Source organism: Grampus griseus (assembly GCF_964374135.1).
Source record: "Grampus griseus genome assembly, chromosome: 14".
Classification (NCBI taxonomy): Eukaryota; Metazoa; Chordata; class Mammalia; order Artiodactyla; family Delphinidae; genus Grampus; species Grampus griseus.
In genome coordinates, this window is record NC_139008.1 from 27,503,950 (window position 1) to 27,524,178 (window position 20,229).

Genomic DNA, 20,229 nt, shown 5'->3' on the forward strand with positions numbered 1-20,229 from the left:
AAAGCCAGGTGCGGGACGGCAGCCTCCCTCTCACCTGGCTGACCGGGTGCGCGTGCGCATGCGCGCGCCCGGGGCCCCGGACCCTGGAGCCTTTGCAAAGGCTGTGACAACAATAATCCCAGCAGCCAGTCTTGGAATGCTTCCTGGGTGCCGAGTACTTTTACAGCTCCTCCTGGGTCCTCACAAGAGCCCCCAAGAAGTGGGTATTACCATCCTATCCGTTTCAGAGAGGATAAAATGGAGGCTTGGCCAGGTTAACAACTGCTACCTCTAGGTCACACAGCTAGGAGTGGGCATCCGGGGTTGTCTGACGCTCAAGCCAAAGCCCAGTTTTCCCGCCTCCATGACAATCCCCAGACCCTGTCCCTGTTCCTTCCGCTGAGGGCACCAAATCTCAGCCCTTCTTTACTTCCCTCCCAAGGTTCACCAAGGTGAGAGGAGGCACTCCTAGGAGGGCAGTTGCTACAGTCCCTCTGGTTTTATGGAGCTGCTGTCAGGAAAATGCTTCTCCCCCATTACACGAACTTCCTAAACCTCCCTGTGCCAGACCCTGTACAGGGCCCTGAAAACTACTTATATTCGATGGTCTCCTCTTTATACTGGTGGCGTTTTGATGGTAGAGAGCACAGAAGAATGGGACACAGGACCCAGAACCAGAATGTACATGGATGTCAGGGGGTGCAGAGAAAGGTGTGACTTATTCCTAGGGGCAAAATCTTAACCTTATACATATAATTGTTTCTAAAAAAGAGGGGCTAACATTTATTGAGGGCGTTTCAAGGTCACTACCAATATTCTTCCGAGTCAAGTCATAGGAAAATGGAGACTCAGAGGGATGAAGAAATTGGCCTAAGGCTCCACGGTAAGACAGGGTTTGAACCTGGGTCTGAATCCAGAACCCAGTACTGCCTTGCACTAAAGTCCCATGAGCTAGCATGTGTGGGCCAACAAGCTGCTGTAAAATCAAAAGCCTTGGAGTTTCTAGCTATTCCTTAACCTTGCATCAGGGTCTGCAGGGGCTTGCCCAGGCCACCTGACAGTCACATCCATCTCAGCAAACTCTGGCCTGCCCACCCTGCAAGGCTGCTCACTCCCTCCAGAAATAATGCCACTTCCTGCAGACCAGAGGTAATAAGTGCCCTCCAGGTGTGAACAGCACCCAACCCACCTGATGGAGGAAGTGAGCGAGGAAGGGAAATCACATCTGATGGGCAGCTACAGGGTACCAAGCACTGCTCCAGGTGCTGTCCATTCATTAGCTAATTTAGTCCTCCCAATAATCCCATCGGGAGGGAGGTATCGTTGTCCCCATTTTGCGGGTGAGGAAACCAAGAGCCTAAGAGGGGAGAGAAGTTGCCCGGCCCAAAGATACACACAGGTGGTAAATGGGAAGGCTGGAGTTCCACCAGGTCAGGATGTGCCCAGACCTGCAAACTTTGGCCTCAGGGACCAACAAGTTTCTCCCTGCCCCAAAAGCCTTCATAAAGCTGTAAAGCTAGAAATCCCCTGAGGTCAGGACTCCAATCTAAGATACCATACACATCTGGGTGGACTGTGCCTTGATATTCTCATCTAAAACAGGGGTCCCCAACACCCAGGCTGCATTCGCGGCCTGTTAGGAACCGGGCCACACAGCAGGAGGTGAGCGAGTGAAGCTTCATCTGCGGTTCCCCATCACTCCCCATCGCTCGCGTTACCGACGAACCATCGCCCCCCTCCCCCTGCACCCCGTCCGTGGAAAAACTGTCTTCCATGAAACCGGTCTCTGGTGCCAAAAAGGTTGAGGACTGCTGATCTAAAATAAAGATATAAATAGGTTGCTGGGAAGAGGACCCAGTTAATGTATGTGAAACATGTAGAAAAGTACCTTGCACAGATTAAGCACTCAGTAAATTATAGCTATTATTACATGTCTGAGTTATTTTATTCTCTCCCCATCTCCCGATATAAACTCCAAATCAATTTGGAGGATGTGACCTTATATGCTCAGATATGGAAATAAAATTAGTTTCTAGCACACTGGAAACAATCCACTGCTCTTTAGTGGACAAAATGACCCCCGCCTCTCCTCCTGATGGTGGAAAGAGACCAGGCTCTCCTGAAGCTCTGATGCGCTCTCTCTTCCCAGTTTCCTGGGAGACTGGCAGCCTGTTAACAAAAGGTTCCCCTTACGTAGTAAAAGCCACCCAAATATTTTTAAGTTGTTGGCAAAAACAAAAAGAAACTTGTTAAGAGAATTTTCGTGAGGTTGGGGGCTCATATAATCACTGTGACATCATGAGGAAAGTTTTTGTAGAAACTGAAGCTGCCACTACCCTCAGGCCATGGTACCCCAGGTTAGGTTCCTACCCTGATACAAGGCGTATCACATGTTCCCATCAATGGCAATGGCTCACTGTGGAAGTGATTCTCACAGGGCAGGGGTGGATGTAATAAGATCCACGGAGGGCATTATAGATGGAGAAAAAAAAAAATCAGGGTGATTCTAATGTGTATACCTCTAAGGGTTGAACCTGTGGTTTCCAAAAAGCACTATTAAAACGTTTTTGATCCAAGAGGAACTTTATAAATGCCCATAATGGGATTTGTTTAACCCTCGTTCATTCAATAAAAACTTAAGCACTTAAGTGCCAATTACTGCGTTAGTAGCTGTGAGCAAGACACAGTCTATGCTCTCATCGTATTGATGGCCTAGAGGGAAGAGAGGTGTTAATTAAATAACGGAACCAATAAATGTTGAAATGTCATGTGATATACTGAATGAAAAAGAAGAGCAAATGACCAGGAAAAATAAAAGAGGCTGGATGGAAGGGTAGGAAAGAATTTGCCAGAACTCGAGTTCTGGAGGATGCATTAGCGTGAACTAGGCAAGGAGGAGAGGGGAGAGCATTGCGGAGATAAGGATGGGTCCATAAAGAATAGGTGAGAGTAGGTAACTGGGACAGCCAGGTGGACTGGGGCCTTAAGAGGCATCTCAGGCAGGTACACACCCTGATCACACGGGGACAGTAGAGAGGAGAGAACCCATCTGGAGACAGATGAGACTCCCAGGCAACGCCATTGGTCTCCGCATACCATCCTTCCCCATTGGTCAATCCAAGCTCATTATGGACTCCTACTGCCTCTGCCCCACCAGTGCTGTGTCAAGGATGGGCAGGCTGTCGTGACACAGCTGTTGTATCTCCAGCTGATCCGTATTTGAGGAGATCTCACATTTTACATCCCACCACCCTAGAGCAGAAATCAGGCTGCACATCTCCTGCCTCCCTTGCAACTAGGACAAGGGATAGGACATAAGCTCTGCCAGCCAGACGTACCACGTGAGGCTCAAGCTGGTCGTGAGCCTCAGTTCTGCTGATGTGACCGGTGGCCAAAGCAACCAGCTTTGGGGATGGCGGTTGCAGGGCCAAGCTCCCAGTAGAGAAGCCACACGGGTGCTGACGGCAGTGATGGTTGTAGTGACGGCAAACTCAGGCAGGGTGATGGTTAGCTGATCAGGCCGGGCCTGCAGTGTGGTTTGGGGCATTTTTCCTAGAAGCTTAGCCTCAATTTCTTTCCTCCAACCCTCCCAATGATTCTGTGGGTTACCTAACATCCTTTATTACATTCCCCTTTCTGCTTGAATCGGCCAGCGTTTCCACCAAGAACACTGACCTCTCATAGGCTGAAGCTGGTTGGAGCCAGTGGGACTTGGAGAGAGACTCGCTGGGGCAGTGGCAAAGGGAACTTTCTCTACTGGAAGAGAGAGCCCCGGGAAGCCAGCTTGCTCTCCCTGCCTGGCATGGAATCTCCATTGCCATCAGTGGCTCCTTCCATAACTGCCGGATAAGGTCAAGTCTGCAAGGCAGAGCGGAGGAACCAAAAGATCCTAGGTCCTTGACTACATTACCAAGCTGCTGGACTGATCCCAGACCTACAAGGCCCTGGACATCCCCTTCTCTGAGCTAATGCATGTGGTTAAATCAACCTGAGTTGGCTTCTCTGTCCCTTGCAGCCCAAACATTCCCACTGGGGCAGGGAGGAAAGAAGCAACTTATGGGGAACAGGCACTCATCTCTCCTGGGTGTGTCAGGGGCCACCCAAATCCTGGGAACCTTTGACACCAACCTCCTTCATCCTCACCCAATATCAATCCCACTCAGGTAAGCCCTACCTGGCCCCAAACACTTCATTCCAGAAAACATCTCCTTCCATTGCCCTTCCCAGCCTTTGACTGTCTCTTTGATGGCCACAAAGTGGTTCTGTCACTTGCCCAGCTCACACGTCTGGTAAGTGGCAGAGCTGAAGGTCTGGAGGCAATCCAGATCCCAGGCTTTTAACCACTATGTTTAATGCCATGCACCCTCCAGCCTCATTCCATTAAAAAAAAAAAAAAAACAAAGGATGGCCTTGAGCCAGGAGAAAAACAGAAAAAGAGCTCAAGTCCAGCTCCATATTTGCTATCTGGCCTTGAGCAAGCTTCTTAAGTCTCACTTTGAAATGAAAATGAAGTTAATGATGCCAGCTTCATAGAATCTGGCAGTCATCTGTGTGGCCCACCTCTGGCTCCTCACCTTCTGTGCACACACTGGAACCCACTTCCTGGGCCACCTGTGTGGGGTCCCATGATGAGTCCCAGCCAGGGTATGTGAATGGAGGGAGTATGTGTCACTTCCGGGCTGCTGCTCTCTTGAGCAGCAGAGCCCCCAGCCAATCCATCATGGACATAGAATCTGAGCAAAAACCAAACCTTTATTGTTTGGGGTTGCTGGTTGTCATAGCATTTACTGGCCTATACTGATCGATACGTACAGTACGGTCATTTACTCACTTACTTGAGAAACACTTTTCTGCTATGGTTCTAACCACAGATGGATAAAAGAGAAAGCTCAAGCAGCAGTCCTGAAGGTTCTGGTGCAGTTATGCTGAGATGGGGCCCAGACCGCTGCAGTTTTCTGGGGCTCCCCCGTGATTCTGATGCACTGGCAAACCTGAGACCCTTGCATTACTATTGACCCACCATGTCATGGGAGAGCCAGACGGGATGCTTACCCCAGAGCGCCACGTAGACTAGGCATGACAATTACAGAGAGAAAAATTACAATGCAACTATAGGTTAGTGATCTGAAATCTGTAAAATTAAGTGAGAATATATGGGAGCTTTATGAACTGTAAAGTTGTATGTGTGATAGAAAGTAGATGTGCGTCCTGGCAAATCCATTCATCAATGGTGTGATCCAAGACTGGGTACCTGGGCTCTCCATTTCCTCCTCCTAACGTAGATGGTATTATTTGCCTCTCTGTTTTCCAAAGATGAAAACTGAAACTCAGAGAAGTTCTGAAACATCACCCATGGTCACACAGCTAGTACAAGGCTGAACTGGAATCCACACCCAGGTTCTTCTGTATCTAGAGCTGACCTTCTGAAACACTGGGTGTAGCTGGTTCACACAAGGCCCCTGCTTGTCTCTCCAGCTAGAGCTTTTGTCTACCCCTTCACCTAGCCTAGCTTCTAGCCACACCAAACTGCTTGCCTTTCTCGCCCACACTACCAGTTCACACCTCTGTGCTTTGGCTCCTGTTGGCCCCACTGCCTGGCATGCCTTCCCTCTCTTCCCACTACCCTGCCTCCAAACAGCTGCCAGATCTTTAGATAAGTGGTTTGATGAACCCATCCTCCGTGGCTGACCATGCCCCACAGTAGGTCTTACACGTGGCCCTGCAAATGCCTCCTCCATTAGATTGCAGCCTGTGGAGGGAGGGCCCCTCGCTTCCTTTCTCTAGGCTGTGTGACTAGCATCGTGGGCACTTCTGCTGATGCATCCGCCACAACCACGCGAATACCTAGCTCCGCAAAACCAAGGCCCTACAGCTTACAGGACAGACCCTCCCAAGAAGACAACACAGCAGAGTATTTCAGAAAGCAGTTTCAGGATTCGAATCCAGCCACTTTGTAGCTTGGGGACTGCAAGCCCCGTACGTAGTATCTTGCAAGCCTCAGTTTCTTAGATGAAAAATGGGGCTAATGACAGTACCTGCCTCACACAGTTGTTGTGAGAATTCAATGAGATATGATGTGTACAATAAATTTATGTACACCACCCAGCTCATAAGGAAGAACTGAATTAATTTCCAGCCGATTTCATCGTGGTTAGCACTGGCATCATCATCTCCTTCTTCTTATTTCTATGACTGTGGCTCAGCATGCCCCCAGAGCTATCATTGTTAATATTATTACTCACCACATCCTCCTCCCTTCCCGCCAGCCCTAAGTGACTTTGCTAAGCATTCCTTCCAAGAATAGACAGTATTCTTGGGATTCTCGAAAGCAGTTCTTCATTGTCTCATTGATGGTTCAGTGCCCGCTATGATTTAGCATCCCTGCTACCCCCTAGGAAGATGCCCAGTTGGCTCTTCAGGAAGTTTGTGGCTGCCAAGACCTTTCCATCCAGGCTTCCTGGATACAGCTAAGAAAATATGGGCTCTCCCGAGGCACTCTCTCTCACTGACTTGACATCATCCCCATCTGGGTTCATTCTGGGTTCATTTTTGGTCAGTTCAGGCCACTGCGAGGGTGCCCCCTCCCCTGGCTATGGGAATGACAGGATACCAGTCAAATAGGTCTGTGGGCTTCTGGAATTGTTGATAACACCAAAAGGAATAATACCTCCAATGGGCTTTTTTTTTTTTTTCGTGGGGAGCTAAAAGAGTCAGGCTTTTGAGTTTCAAATAAAAAGTGCTTCATATGCCATCAGAGTGAGCCACTCTTGCTACTCCTTGCTTATCTTTCACATATTCAGAGTGTGGAGGGCAAAACATGGGTGTTCAGCAAAGAATTTCTTGAGGTTTTGTGCTGAACAGCTCCAAGCTGTTATGAAAGGACGGAAAAATAGAACATTCCCCCACACCCGAAGTATTACAAGAACAGGGAATGGAAGAGGAAAACCAAACCTCAGACAACAAAATTTTTAAAAATATGAAGTTGGCTTTTCTGATTGAGAAGGTTCTGAAGACCCAGCCATGAATGGTTTCTGCTGGGATCTGCATGTAAGTGAAAATTCACAAAGTCTGTGGAAATGGAAATGGGAAGTCAGAGGGAAAGAGGACAGCATGCATGTTGGGAGGGACAGAGGGGCAGAAATCAACGAGGAGGTAAGAGGCAAGGTGCTTCCAGGAGCAAGGACAGTGCTCAGGGTAAGAGGACCACTGGGTGAGAGTTTTCTCCAGAGAGAAAAAAAATAGGCAAATTGTTTTTTCCATAACAATGTTGACACACAACTGCTCGAATAAAATTTGCATTCCCATCTGACTCATTTGGCTGGAACAATGAGCTCACATTCCAGAGCCTGGGCTGACCCTCCTGCACCCCACTGCTGATAAAGTATAAAGTGTGTAATTAGTGCTTTTTGCACTAAGAAGGACCATGAAATCTACTGGGTTCTCTTTTGTCTAGCTTCTGACAGCAACCTCTAGCACTCAACGTCCTATTCTCATGTTAGTCATTTCCAGGGGAGAAAAGAAGAGGGTAGGCATGAGAAGGGAACATTTTTCACAATTTATCAAGCTCTTCAATTAAAAAAACAAATGAAGTTACAAATCAGGAAAGTTACAAATAAGCAGGGAGGCATGAATGACCCTATGGTGATGAACTGAGATCAGTAGTATCAGTATGAACTAAAGTTTTAAAAAATAGATAGATAGATAGATAGACAGATAGATACAGATATAAATATAGAAGTGTGTATGCATGGATTAGTTTACACAATATATTTCCAAGCTCTGAACACTGAGAGGACCTAGAAGCAAGGATTCCCCAGTAGCAACGAGCACACTTGCCACCAAGATCTTGGTTTCTAAACACCATTCTTCAATGAAAGGAACCAGGGCTCCTTGGAGAAGTGGTTGATTCCAAAGCTGGGGCAAGGAAAATACAAGATGAGCCTTGAACACCACGTAGCACCAGAAAATAGGGAATTGCTCAAAAAAGTTTGGGGGCTTATTGCAAGGGTATATGAACCAGCCTGAAATAGCTCCCAGTGGTCAAAGCCGGAACAATTGGAGCAAGAAAATTATGATAGGATTGGATTAGAAGCCATAGAATAAAATAAATACCCATGAGTCCATATTGATGGAAGGAAGGAAAGAAGAAAGGAAGTGACTCTTGCCTTAAAGAAGAATTACAATTAATAAATGTAGAAGGAATAAGGGAAGTAGAAAAATCATGTCCAGAACACCACAGTAATAATTGCCTCAGGTAAAATCCACAGATGGATACTAAAATTTAAGCGGTCAAAATTGTGAGGAGAAACAGGATAGTCTCAAAGTATCTCTCCCCCAGTATTTACTAATTACAAAGGGAAAAAGTAGTACATTTACAGTGAAGAAACCCAACAGACACCACATTAACCAAGCAATTAAGTTTAACATCACTAGTAGTAAGTCATGTTTTTAGTTATCCCTGACACGATTCGATGAGAAGCACACTTCATCTTGGTGGTACACTTCCTCAGAACCCCAAACCCCTATCTCATCAGGAGAAAACATTAAAAAAAAAAAAAAAACAACAAATGGAGGTATTCTACAAAATACCTGACCAGTATTTTTTTTTTTAATATCAAATTCACACAAGACTAGGAAAGACTGAGGAATTGTCACAGATAGGAGGTCACCAAGGAGACACAAGGACTAAATGCAACGTGAGACCCTGGATAGAAAACTGACGTCAGAAGGAAAAACTGGTGAAATCTGAACAAAGTCTATAGGTTAATTAATAATATTGTGCCTATGTTTATTTCTTAGTTTCAACAATTGTACTGCAGTTGTAAAAGATGCTAACGTTAGGAGAGGCAGGGTGAAAAGTATATGCAAACACTCTGCTGTTTTTGCAACTTTTCTGTAGGTCTGAAAGAAAAAGTTTTTAAAAACGAGGTGATGAATTTACCTAGTTATTGCTGATAGGGAGCAACCTGGAAATAGTCCATTCTAAAACTGGTATAAGAAGTAAAGGCCTGTGTGAAATAGATAGCTAGTGGGAAGCTGCTGCATAGCACAGGGAGATCAGCTTGGTGCTTTGTGACCACCTAGAGGGGTGGGATAGGGAGGGTGGGAGGGAGACGCAAGAGGGAGGGGATATGGGGATATATGTGTATGTATAGCTGATTCATTTCATTATACAGCAGAAACTAACACACCATTGTATAGCAATTATACTCCAATAAAGATGTTAAAAAAAAAAAAGTAAGGCCCGTAAGAGCTATCCATTTCTTGGAGGAGGGATTTGAGCAGGTGTTTCATTCAACCTTAAATGCATATTAAGTCCTGTGCTGGGCTCTGGGGATATGATGGTGAACATGAGACATGGTTCCTGTCCTCAGAGAGCTTACCATCTAGGGGATGAGACCAGAAATAAAGTACAAAAGAAAATGAAAATAACTGCTATTTGCATGACAAATAGCATGAAGGAAATCAACAAAGAGGTTTGGGAAAACATTTCTAAGGTGACGACACCAAGGCTGAGACCAATAAGAAGGAGATAAACACGTCAAAAATGGAGAAGAAGAACCCCAAGCAGAGGGGACAACATGTACAAAACCCTGAGCCAGGAGAGGGCTTGGTGTGTTTGAGAAGATGAGGCACCGACCACGAGGAACACTAGGCCATAAGTCGACGTAGAAAAGAATCCTAACCCCACAGTGTCCACCACCACCACAACTACCACTGCATTTCACGTGGATCTCCCAGCAACCCTACCGGGCAGCAATGAATGAAACCATCACCACCACCACCAGGCCAAACCCTCCCTAAATGTAATACCAGACAGCGTAATCATGTGCTGTGCTCTAAATATTTGTGTCTCCCCCACCCCAAATTCGTATGTTGCAACCTAACACTCACTGGGATGGTGTTAGGAGGTGGGACCTTTGGGAGGTGATTAGGTCATGAGGGTGGAGCACCATCGATGGGATTAGTGTCCTTATAACAGAGACCCCACAGTGCTCCCTCACCCCTTCCACCATGTGAGGACACAGTGAGAAGTCAGTGTCTGTGGACCTGGAAGTGGGCCGTCACCAGACACCAAATCTGCCGGCACCTTGATCTTGGACTTCCAGCCTCCAGAACTGTGAGCAACAAATATTTTGGAGCCACAGTTTATGGCGTTTTTGTTATAGCAGCCAGAACAGACTAAGACACCATGCCAGTATTTTAACGTTGTGTGAGAGCGTGTGGCATAATTCACATCAGTGAGGAAATCAATCTTTCTGCTGCTCTTTTCCATCATGAAACCTGCTATGAGTGGAAGAGGCCAGACTGGAAGGCCTGTTCCTTAGCAGAGCACGTTCGTGAGAGAAAAGACATGCGAGGGGATGTCCAGAGCAGAGCTTGAAATTAGGAAGTTGAGAAGAAAGGAGTTGTTCCTTTAAAAAACAAAAGTGGAGAAGAATATTGGGGGTGGGGTGGGGGTAAAAGAAGGGAGGAAGAGAAGGATATTCCGGGGACTTGTATGGAAGATACCAAGTACACATTTATCAATTGTTTGCATTGAAAACTCCTTCCAGACCCCCAGTCCCTTGTAAAGTCTACCACACACTGAGGTCTGGTGTGTCTGTATGTGTCCGTCTTTGTGTATACCTGTATGTGTGTCTGGACGTGCATCTGTGTGTGTCTGTGAATGCTTTTGTCTCAGTCCGTGCGTATCGCTGTGCCTGTCTATGCTTGGGCGTGTCTGTTTTCATGTGCCTTTGTTTCTGAGTTTGTGTATGTCCCTGTGTGTCTGTGTGTTTTTGTGTCTGGGTGTGTTTGTGTGTGTCTTTGTTTTCGTGTATATGCCAGAAATCACAGCAAGGGACCGAACGCCTGCAGAATGGAGATGATTGCCATGAGACCCAGAGGGAGAACGAAAAGTGGGCTGAGACAGGAGGCAGTCGAGGCCAACCCCAGTGACAGCGAGAGTGTCAGGCCCCAGGAATCCGATGACATCTTTGCAAGGACGCTGGAATTTCCTCGGGACTTGGAATGTGGGTGGGTGTGGCAAGTCAAGTCAGTACTGCTGAGAGACCACAGATCGCAGGACCACCCTTCTCCAGATTGGCACCTGGCTTGTGGTGTGTTATCTCCATTTTGCAGCTGAGAAAACTGAGTCTCACAGTTCCTACTTTCATGGGACTGAAGAGAAATACCAATGGCTGAGCCTCCAGAGGCCTCAGAGTGGCTGACCCTGGGCTGAAAATCCTGACTCACAGAGCAAGAAAATCACCCCTCTTTCAACTGGCTGTCTGTCCTTCTGCTGACAAAGTCTCTTGCTGGTGCTCCTTTATCTTTAACACCTGGCTGATGCCTGCTAATCTTTTTTTAAAGAAAAATTTTTCCTTTATTTATCAATTGACACTTACCAAGAGCATCGCAACCTCAGGCACACTGACTGGAACACACTCTCAAAGCTCTATGTAATTAACCTCTCCAGACAAGTGATGTCATGACATTAGAACAAACATTCCCCCACCCCCGCCCCCGCCAAACAATTCTAGCACCATTCTTGAGTTAACTTGCCTATCTTATCAACATAAATATGATGGCGGAAACATGGTATTTTTCCATTTGGTAGACATCTTAATTTTTGTTAACTATTTTAGGATTAAATTACAAAGTGTTCAACTCATTAGAAACTAACATTAAAGCCCTCCTGAGCTTTTAAAAAATTCGAGAACTTTGTCATATTAGAGGTACATTCAAGAGAGATGTTTCATTTGTTTTCTTGCTTTTAATTTTTATTCTGCAAAAAGCCAAACCTACAGAAAAGTTGCAAGAACAGTACAATAGACTGTCTCATACTTTTCACCTAGATTCACCATTTGTGGCATTTTTGCTTTCTCTGTGCGGGTGTTTATGTATACGTATGTGTACATACACACAAAATAGACACACACATATATACATACATATATATATGTGTATACATATATATACACAAACATGCACATATACACACTTTTTAAAAATAGCATTTGAGAATAAGTTGCCAATACTGTGATCTTTTATTCCTAAATATTACATGTATCTCCTAAGAACAAGAACATTCCCTTGCATAGCCACCATAGAGCTACTAAATTCAGGAGATTTAATATTGATACCATGCCAGTATCTCATATGTAGTCCATAGTCAAAGTTTGTGAATTGTCCCAATAAAGTCATTTCAGTAATTTTCGATTTTCGGATCTGGGATCCAGTCCAGAATAATATGCATTTATCTGTTGCTTCTCTAAACTCCCATTTAATCTGAAACAGTTCCTCAGTCTTTCAAGACATTGACCAAACTCCCCCCACCCCCATTTTTTTTGGCCACACCTCAACATGCGCGATCTTAGTTCCCTGACCAGGGATCGAACCTGTGCCCCCTGCAGTGGAAGCTCGGAATCCTAACCACTGGACGGCCAAGGAAGTCCCCAAACTCCCTTTATTTATTTGTTTGGTTGTGCCAGGTCTTAGTTGCGGCATGCAGGCTTCTTAGTTGTGGCACGCAAACTCTTAGCTGTGGCATGCATGTGGGATCTAGTTCCCTGGCCAGGGAAGTCCCCAGACTCCCTTTTTAACAAAAGAAAACTCAGAGCCTTGACTAGTAACAATGTCCAGCTAGGATGTAATCAATATTTGAAAGACACTGGTTTCTTTCTTGTGCAATGATAAATGGTTTCTCTAAATGTTTTTTAAAATTAAAAAGTGAACTAATGTAAAGAGAAAGATTAAGGAAATGATAGAATAGGTATATAGATCTAGTCCAAGTTTCCTCAGCCTCAGCACTGTTGGCATTTGGGGCCAGATGATTCTGCAGTGCGGGGGCTGACTCGCGCAGTGTAGGATGGTTAGCGGCATGCCTGGTCTCTACCCACTAGATGCCAGAAGCAAATCCCGCACTCCTTCTGGTTGTGACAACCAAAAATATCTCCAGACATTGCCGAATGCCCCCTGGAAGGCAAACTCCTTGGTTAAGAGCCACTGATCTAGCCAAAACCCATAAACGTGGAGTGTGAGTGGCAGAAGTTTGGGAACCCTGGAGTAAAGTGCTTGCCTCCATCCTGTTCAGCTCAAGGGATGTTTACCAAGTGCTACCACGTTCCTGGCCTTGACCTAGGTACTGGAAGCACAGAGATGACACAGTGCAGCTCCCCAGCAGCTGCTGTGAAATAAAAAGGGGGGATGGAAGAGATCTAAAAGGCAGAAAAAGTAAACCCGAGAAGAAGGAGCTGGGAAAAACAATACCATCCCCTAGAATTAAGTCTCCTTAAGCCTCGTGACTCTCAAACAGTTCTTCTGCTCCAATAATTCATTTTAAGATGTGAATCAGGTCATTTCACCTCCCCCCCCCCCGATTAAAAGCTTCCAGTAACTTCCCATCACACAGAGAGAAAGATCCAAGCTCCTTAAAGGACCTAAGAGACTCGCATGATCTAACTCTTGTCTTCCTATACACCCTCCATTTGTCTTGCTCCCCGTGACTTTCATGCTCCAGCCACTCTGGACTTCTCTCTCTCCCAAGACCTCACCATGCTCATTTCTGAATAAGGTTCTTTGCTTTGCTATGTCTCCAGATCTTTGCAGGGCTGGCCCCTAGTCATCAGCTTTCTGTTCAAATGTCCCCTCCCCAAACCAGGAGCCCTCCCTCCCACGATCCTGTTTGGTTTCTTCCATAGCACATTCTGTGTCAGACACTGTTGGTTGGCTGACCTGACTTCCACTGTCAGCATCCTTCTCCTTAGTGACCATCCAGGTGGAGGTGGCCATCTGACCCAGATCTGGCCAATGAGAGAGGCAGGCACTGCCCCTCCCCCATCTTCTACCTTTCTGCTGAATCACAGGGGCTATGACTGGAGCTGTTCAGCCATGCCACGACCATGAGGGAAAGACCTGGCAAATATTGGATTCTTGAGCCATAGAACCAGCACCAGCATCCTTTTACCATCTTTTCCATGGAGAAAAATAAATCCCTGGGGTTTATACCACTGTATTATGTTATCTGGTACTTGCAGCCTAAAGCATCCCAGCTGAAACAGTGTTTGAAATGAGTGTGTTGACTTTGCTCTTTTCTTTTTGTCCATGTCCTTCTCCTAGAGTCTAAGCACCATGAGACAGAAATTCACGTCTGTTCCTATTCACTACAACATCTTCGGCTCCTAGGCATGGTGCCTGACTCATGATACATTTCAGTAACTATTAAGCTATCTGTTGCCTCACATATAAAATAGGACAGTCACAATACCTTGAAAGACTGTAAGGATGAACTGCGTCCACACATGTATAATGCTCAGAGCAGCGCCTGGCACGTAATCGTTGCTCAAAGATTGCTATTATTTGTTGTCTTAACTAATTAATGTACGGAAGAAAGGGTTCCTTCTCTGTGTGCTTTTGCAGCAGTGTCCTTTGGCTTCCTCCTCTTCAAATCAAAGCTATGTTTACTTGGTGCTGACAAGTCAGGCTATTGATTAAGAAACATGACCGTGGCAGTTGGAAGAAATTCACACCATTTACAGTGAGTGGCTGGATTAGCACCTTTAGCGGGGTAGGAGGGAGACAGACACTGGCACACAAAAGGGTAGGGTGCATAAAGCCTGTCATATTCCAAAGTTCAGGCCAGGAAATGCTGGAAGTGAAATCTAATATGAGATTTTGCTGTTGTGCACTGTGGGAAGTACAGAGCTGGGCTTTGCCATTGGTGCTCAACCAAAGCCACTCAGAGGTCAGTAGGAGATTGTGGGGACAGAGATTCAACATGCGTTGGGAAGGGTAAACCAAAGGGGTTCATTCATTCATTCACTCAACAAAATACTTATTAAGCACCTAGTCTCTGCCACGGAAAGACGGATCTGGCAAGGAGATGATGAGTACCAAGTTGTCTGCAATGATGACAACTGGGTGAAACCAGAGGACCCCACAGCCTTTCTTCCCTTAATTGCCTTGTAACCACGTAGTTGCCAGTCCAAATTTCAGGTCCCATGGATGTAGTTCATGACCAATATCACTGCTACTAACTAGCGTTTTTCAGTACTAGGCACTATGCTGAGATGACTTTACCAACCATGGCAAAGATCATTTGCTAGAAACCTACCCAACACCCACTTTCTTCTTCCCTATTAACAAAAAACCTCATTTTTATTCAGGGAAACACCAAAGAGCACATATCCTCAAATAAAATTGGCACCCAATTTTTACTATTAGCACCCAAACACACATCCTAATGAACACGGGGCATTCTTTTATTTACTTCTCATAAGTCAGTGAGGTAGGGGTTACTATTATCCCCATTTTACAGTTGAGCAAACTGAGGTTCAGAGAGCTTAAGTGTTTTGCCAAAGGTTATCCAGCTTCTAGCTGGTGGAGGTAGAATGTCAACCCAAGAAGTTTGATTCTAGAATCTATCCTCTCTGTATTTTTAAAAAATCTATTGCCATGTGTACAGATAGCATGCATATACATCTCCCATTTAACCCTCCCAAGAGCCTTGGCAGGTAGTGTAACAGGCAAGGTTTTCAAGTATCTGCTGACATACATTTCCTAATCAGTCAGCTAGCTTCCTTTCTTGAACCACCTTCCTCCCTACTCCTTAGGGTAACCCCTTTCCAGCCCAGTGGAGTGGAGAGGGTAGAAGGGGGAGAGAGGCCGGCAAGCAGTCAGCTGTGTTGGGATGTCCATCTAGGCAGGACTCCTAGGAGAGGATTGTTACATAGGGTGTGGGAAAAGCCAAAAGCAGAGAAGATTTTACATCCTTTCTCATACAGGACTCTGAGAAGAGACCACATTAAAATAAAATCAGTACACACTATGGTTAGACAAAGGGAGGGCTTGAATTTTCTATCCAGAAGGTTCTGTGTGCCCTGTAGAGGGATACAGAAAACAGCTGACAGTTCTCGTGGGTGAGATTAATAGGAGTTGCCATGGGAGGGGTAAAGTGGCTCTGAGATATAGAGTTACAAAGTGACTAGAGATGACCAGGGGCCAATGGGTGTGGCAGCCAGACCCCAGAGGGAAATTCAGCACCAGAAAGGTCTGAGGTAGGGCTAGCCGGGCGCCTTGAGTGGACTGAGCTGACCACCAATTGTCCCAACCATGACCTGCTGGGACAGTGACCAGCAAAATGGGAATAAAAGATGCCACCTCCCAGGATTATGAGCGTAAAATGAGGGTCAGAGCCAGGAAGAAGCATGACAAACGTTACACCCTAGACATGGGAGTTCAAGACTCAGCCGCCCTTCCATCCTGCTATCTTGCCATGGGTGCTGCCATTAGTGATGCCTGGAGCCACTGGGACCCGGATGGCAGCTCAGTGACAGGAAAGGAACAGACTTCACTTCTTTTCCTTTTTTTTCATATGCAAATTTTTATTTATTTATTTTATTTTGTTTTTTAAATTAATTTTTATTGGAGTATGGTTGCTTTACAATGTTGTGTTAGCCTCCACTGAACAACAAAATGAATCAACCATACACATACAGGTATCCCCTCCCTTTTGGACTTCCCTCCCATTTAGGTTACCACAGTGCACTAGGTGAGTTCCCTGTGCTATACAGCATGTTCCCATCTGTTGTTCATGTTATACATAGCATCAATAATGTATGTGTATCAATCCCAGCCTCCCAATTCCTCCCACCCCACCCCTTTCCCCCTTGGTGTCCATACATTTGTTCTCTACGCCTGTGTCTCTATTTCTGCCTTGCAAACTGGTTCATCTGTACCATTTTTCTAGATTCCACGTATATGCTATACTATATTTGCTTTTCTTTTTCTGACTTACTTCACTCTGTATGACACTCTCCAGGTCCATCCACGTCTTTACAAATGACCCAATTTCATTCCTTTTTATGGTTGAGTAATATTCCATTGTATATATGTACCATGTCTTCTTTAAACATTCCTCAGACAGACTTCACTTTAATGAACCTGGACCTGATTTCCTCATCTTGTCACCAATCGGTGTTGATTGAGACTTAGTAGATTGATTGAGTGAATGAATGAGTGAATGAATGGTTAAGGTCTTCGCTGGAGAATATGGGAGTCCTGGAAACATTTAAGATGGTGTCTTTAGATACATTCATATGCATTGAAAACATATTATAGGAGAGAAGAAATAGTTAAGTGTAAATTTCTTTTTCCAGCACAGAACTGAGGGGGTTCAAGAAAGGAGGTCAGCCAGGGCTGGAGAAGATAGGAAAGGCCTCCCACTGGACATTGCCACTGATGTCATATGAGGCTCTGGCATGCTTTTGGCAGGATCACCTAAATAGCAGAGGGAGTCACTTTTCAGTCTCAGTTCAGATGTTGCCTCCTCCAGGAAGACTTCCCTGATACCCCCACCCTGGTTTAGGTGCCTCCTCTGTGCTCCTGCCTCTCATTGCACTATATATACTGGTCTGTCCACTGTGGTTCTCTCACTTGAAGGTGAGTTCTTAGAGACAAGTTTCTGGCTCATTTCATCTTCCTGTGTCCCTAAAACAGAGACTGGCCCCAAGGAGAGCACTGGGGAAATAACAGGAACCATTGATTGAGTGCTTTCCAAGTACAAAGCACTTACGTGCTTTAGTTGCCAATGTCCTTGACTCTCAATAACCTCGGGAGCCCGGATGGCCTTATCATGCCACTGTACGGTTAAGAAAGCTGAGGCTCAGAGAAGCTATGAAGCTTTCTCTCTCTTCTTTATTTCTGCATCCTTCTCTGCCAGAGTGCCTGGCCTAGATTCTTGAGGTCTGGGAACAGAATGGAAGCTCAGGGTGATGGGGCGGTCTGTCCGGGTGGGTGGCTGGTTGGGTGAGTAGGAAGATGGAACAATGAAGAGGGAACACATGTTAGCAATTGGCATCTGCACCACCTGCCAGACACCAGGCATCCTCCCAGACCATCCGAGGAGAGCTGCCTAGTGGCCTCGGCGACGAGTGTGAGCCATGTGCCCTACAGGCGCCATCTGCTCACTGATTTGGAACAAATGGGTGCAAGGGAACATGTGCTGTTAGATGCATGATGCTTCTGGCAGAAATAATTAGGGAAAAAAACAACAACCTCAAAATCCCAACATATATGGAAGTGTGCAGAGGTGAGCTGACGTGGAAGGTAGGCAGTGACACAAAAATGTCAGAACCAAGAGCCAAGAGGGAAGAACAGTCCACCACCCTGTTACACAGCCAATTGTTTTTTAAATTGGAGAATAATTGCTTTACAATGTCGTGTTAGTTTCTGCTGTACAATGAAGTGAATCAGCTATATGTACACCTATATCCCCTCCCTCTTGGACCTCCCTCCCACCCCCTGCATCCCACCCATCTAGGTCATCACAGAGCACCAAGCTGAGGTCTCTGTGCTATACGGCAGGTTCCCACCAGCTATCTATTTTACACATGGTAGTGTATCTATGTCAAACCTAATCTCCCAATTCGTCCCACCCTCGCCTTCGCCCCCTGTGCCCACATGTCCATTCTCTACATCTGTGTCTCTATTCCTGCCCTGGAAATAGGTTTATCTGTACCATTTTTCTAGATTCCACACATATGCGTTAATATACAGTACTTGTTTTTCTCTTTCTGGCTTACTTCACTCTGTATGACAGACTCTGGGTCTATCCATGTCTCTACAAATGACCCAATTTCGTTCCTTTTTATGGCTGGGTAATATTCCATTGTATATATGTACCAGATTTTCTCTATCTATTCATCTGTCGTTGGACATTTAGGTTGTTTCCATGCCCTGGTTATTGTAAATAGTGCTGCAATGAACATTGGGGTACATTACACAGCCAATTTTTAAAATAAAATAAAGTAAAATAAAAATAAAGGTAAAGTAAAATAAAATAAAATGAAGGTAAAATAAAATAAACAAAATAAAGTAAGGTAAAGTAAAATAAAGTAAGTAAAATAACATAAAAATAAGGTGAGGTAAAGTAAAATAAAATAAAGCTAAAGTAAAATGAAATTAAAATAAAAGTAAAGTAAAATAAAATAAAATAAAACAGAGCCACAATTTTGCTTTTTGAGGGAGCCCCAGACAGACTCCAGAAGTCCCCCAGGGGATCTGTGCCTTTGTGGGCCTTTCCTGGCTGCACTCTGGGCTACCCGTAAATCTGGCCTTCTTCATGGCCAGCAGGCCTCAAGCACTTGGAGACTCACCGGAGCAAACAACTTCACAAAAACAATCTGTCCCATAAACAAAGTTGGTGGAAAGCGTCCAGCCCCACACAATGGAGCTAATCTTCTGGGCACACATTTCCCGTCCAGGGTATTAGCTTAGACACCACTTCCTCCTAGGTGGAGGTAACGCCACTTGGCCTGAGGATCCAAGAACAATACTGCTCCGTAGACTCCCCACTCGTCAGAGGTATATCAGGCAGGAATTCAGAAACAAGGAGCTGCTCTCCCCATCTCCTTTCTTTTCTTAAGGAAGCACTGAAAGTTTAAAGGCAGGGTCAGGTACTGGAAAGAACATGGGGGTACGGACCTCATAACCCTGGGTTCTGGTTTGGCTTCACCACTGACTAGCTCTGTGCTTTAGGGCAAGTGACTTTATCTCCCAGAACCATAATGTCTCCATTGCTCAAGTGGGATTATGTAAAATATCCAACCTCTCTCAACTCAGAAAGGTGTAAAATGAAAATGTTGACTGGTCATTATCAAAAACACCAGAAAATAACATGTGTTGGTGAAGACGTAGAGAAATTGGAACCCTTGTGCACTGTTGATGGGAATGTGACATAGTGTAGCCCACTATGGAGAACAGAATGGAGGTTCCTCAAAAAATTAAAAATAAAATTACCATGAGATCCAGCAGTCCCACTTACGGGTATATATCCAAAGGAATTAAAAGAAGAGATATGTGTACACCCATGTTCATAGCAGCATTATTCACAATAGCCGTGAGGTGGAAGCAATCCAAATATCCACCTACAGATGAATGGACAAAGAAAATACAGTTTATCCATACAATGTAATATTATTCAGCCTCAAGAAAGAAGGAAAACCTGTCACATGCTACAACAGGGATGAAACTTGAGGACCTCTGCTAAGTGAATAAGCCAGTCATAAAAAGATAAATACCGTATGTTGCTACCTAATGAGTAATCTAAAGTAGTCAAACTCATAGAAAAACAGAGTAGAATGGCGGCTACCAGGGGCTGGAGGGAGAGAGTAAAGGGAGTTATTGTTCAATGGAGTATAGAGTTTCAATTTTGCAAGGTGAAAGAGTTCTAGACAGCTGTTGCACAACTATGTGAATAGACTTAAC

The 20,229-nt window shown here is 45.3% G+C and overlaps 1 protein-coding gene across 3 annotated transcripts in view; it reads right to left on the reverse strand.

Annotated features, from left to right (window-relative positions):
- Nucleotides 1–20,229, reverse strand: part of MRTFB (myocardin related transcription factor B) — a 263,871-nt gene that overhangs the window by 203,181 nt on the left and 40,461 nt on the right. The gene's annotated exons all lie outside the window — the stretch shown is intronic.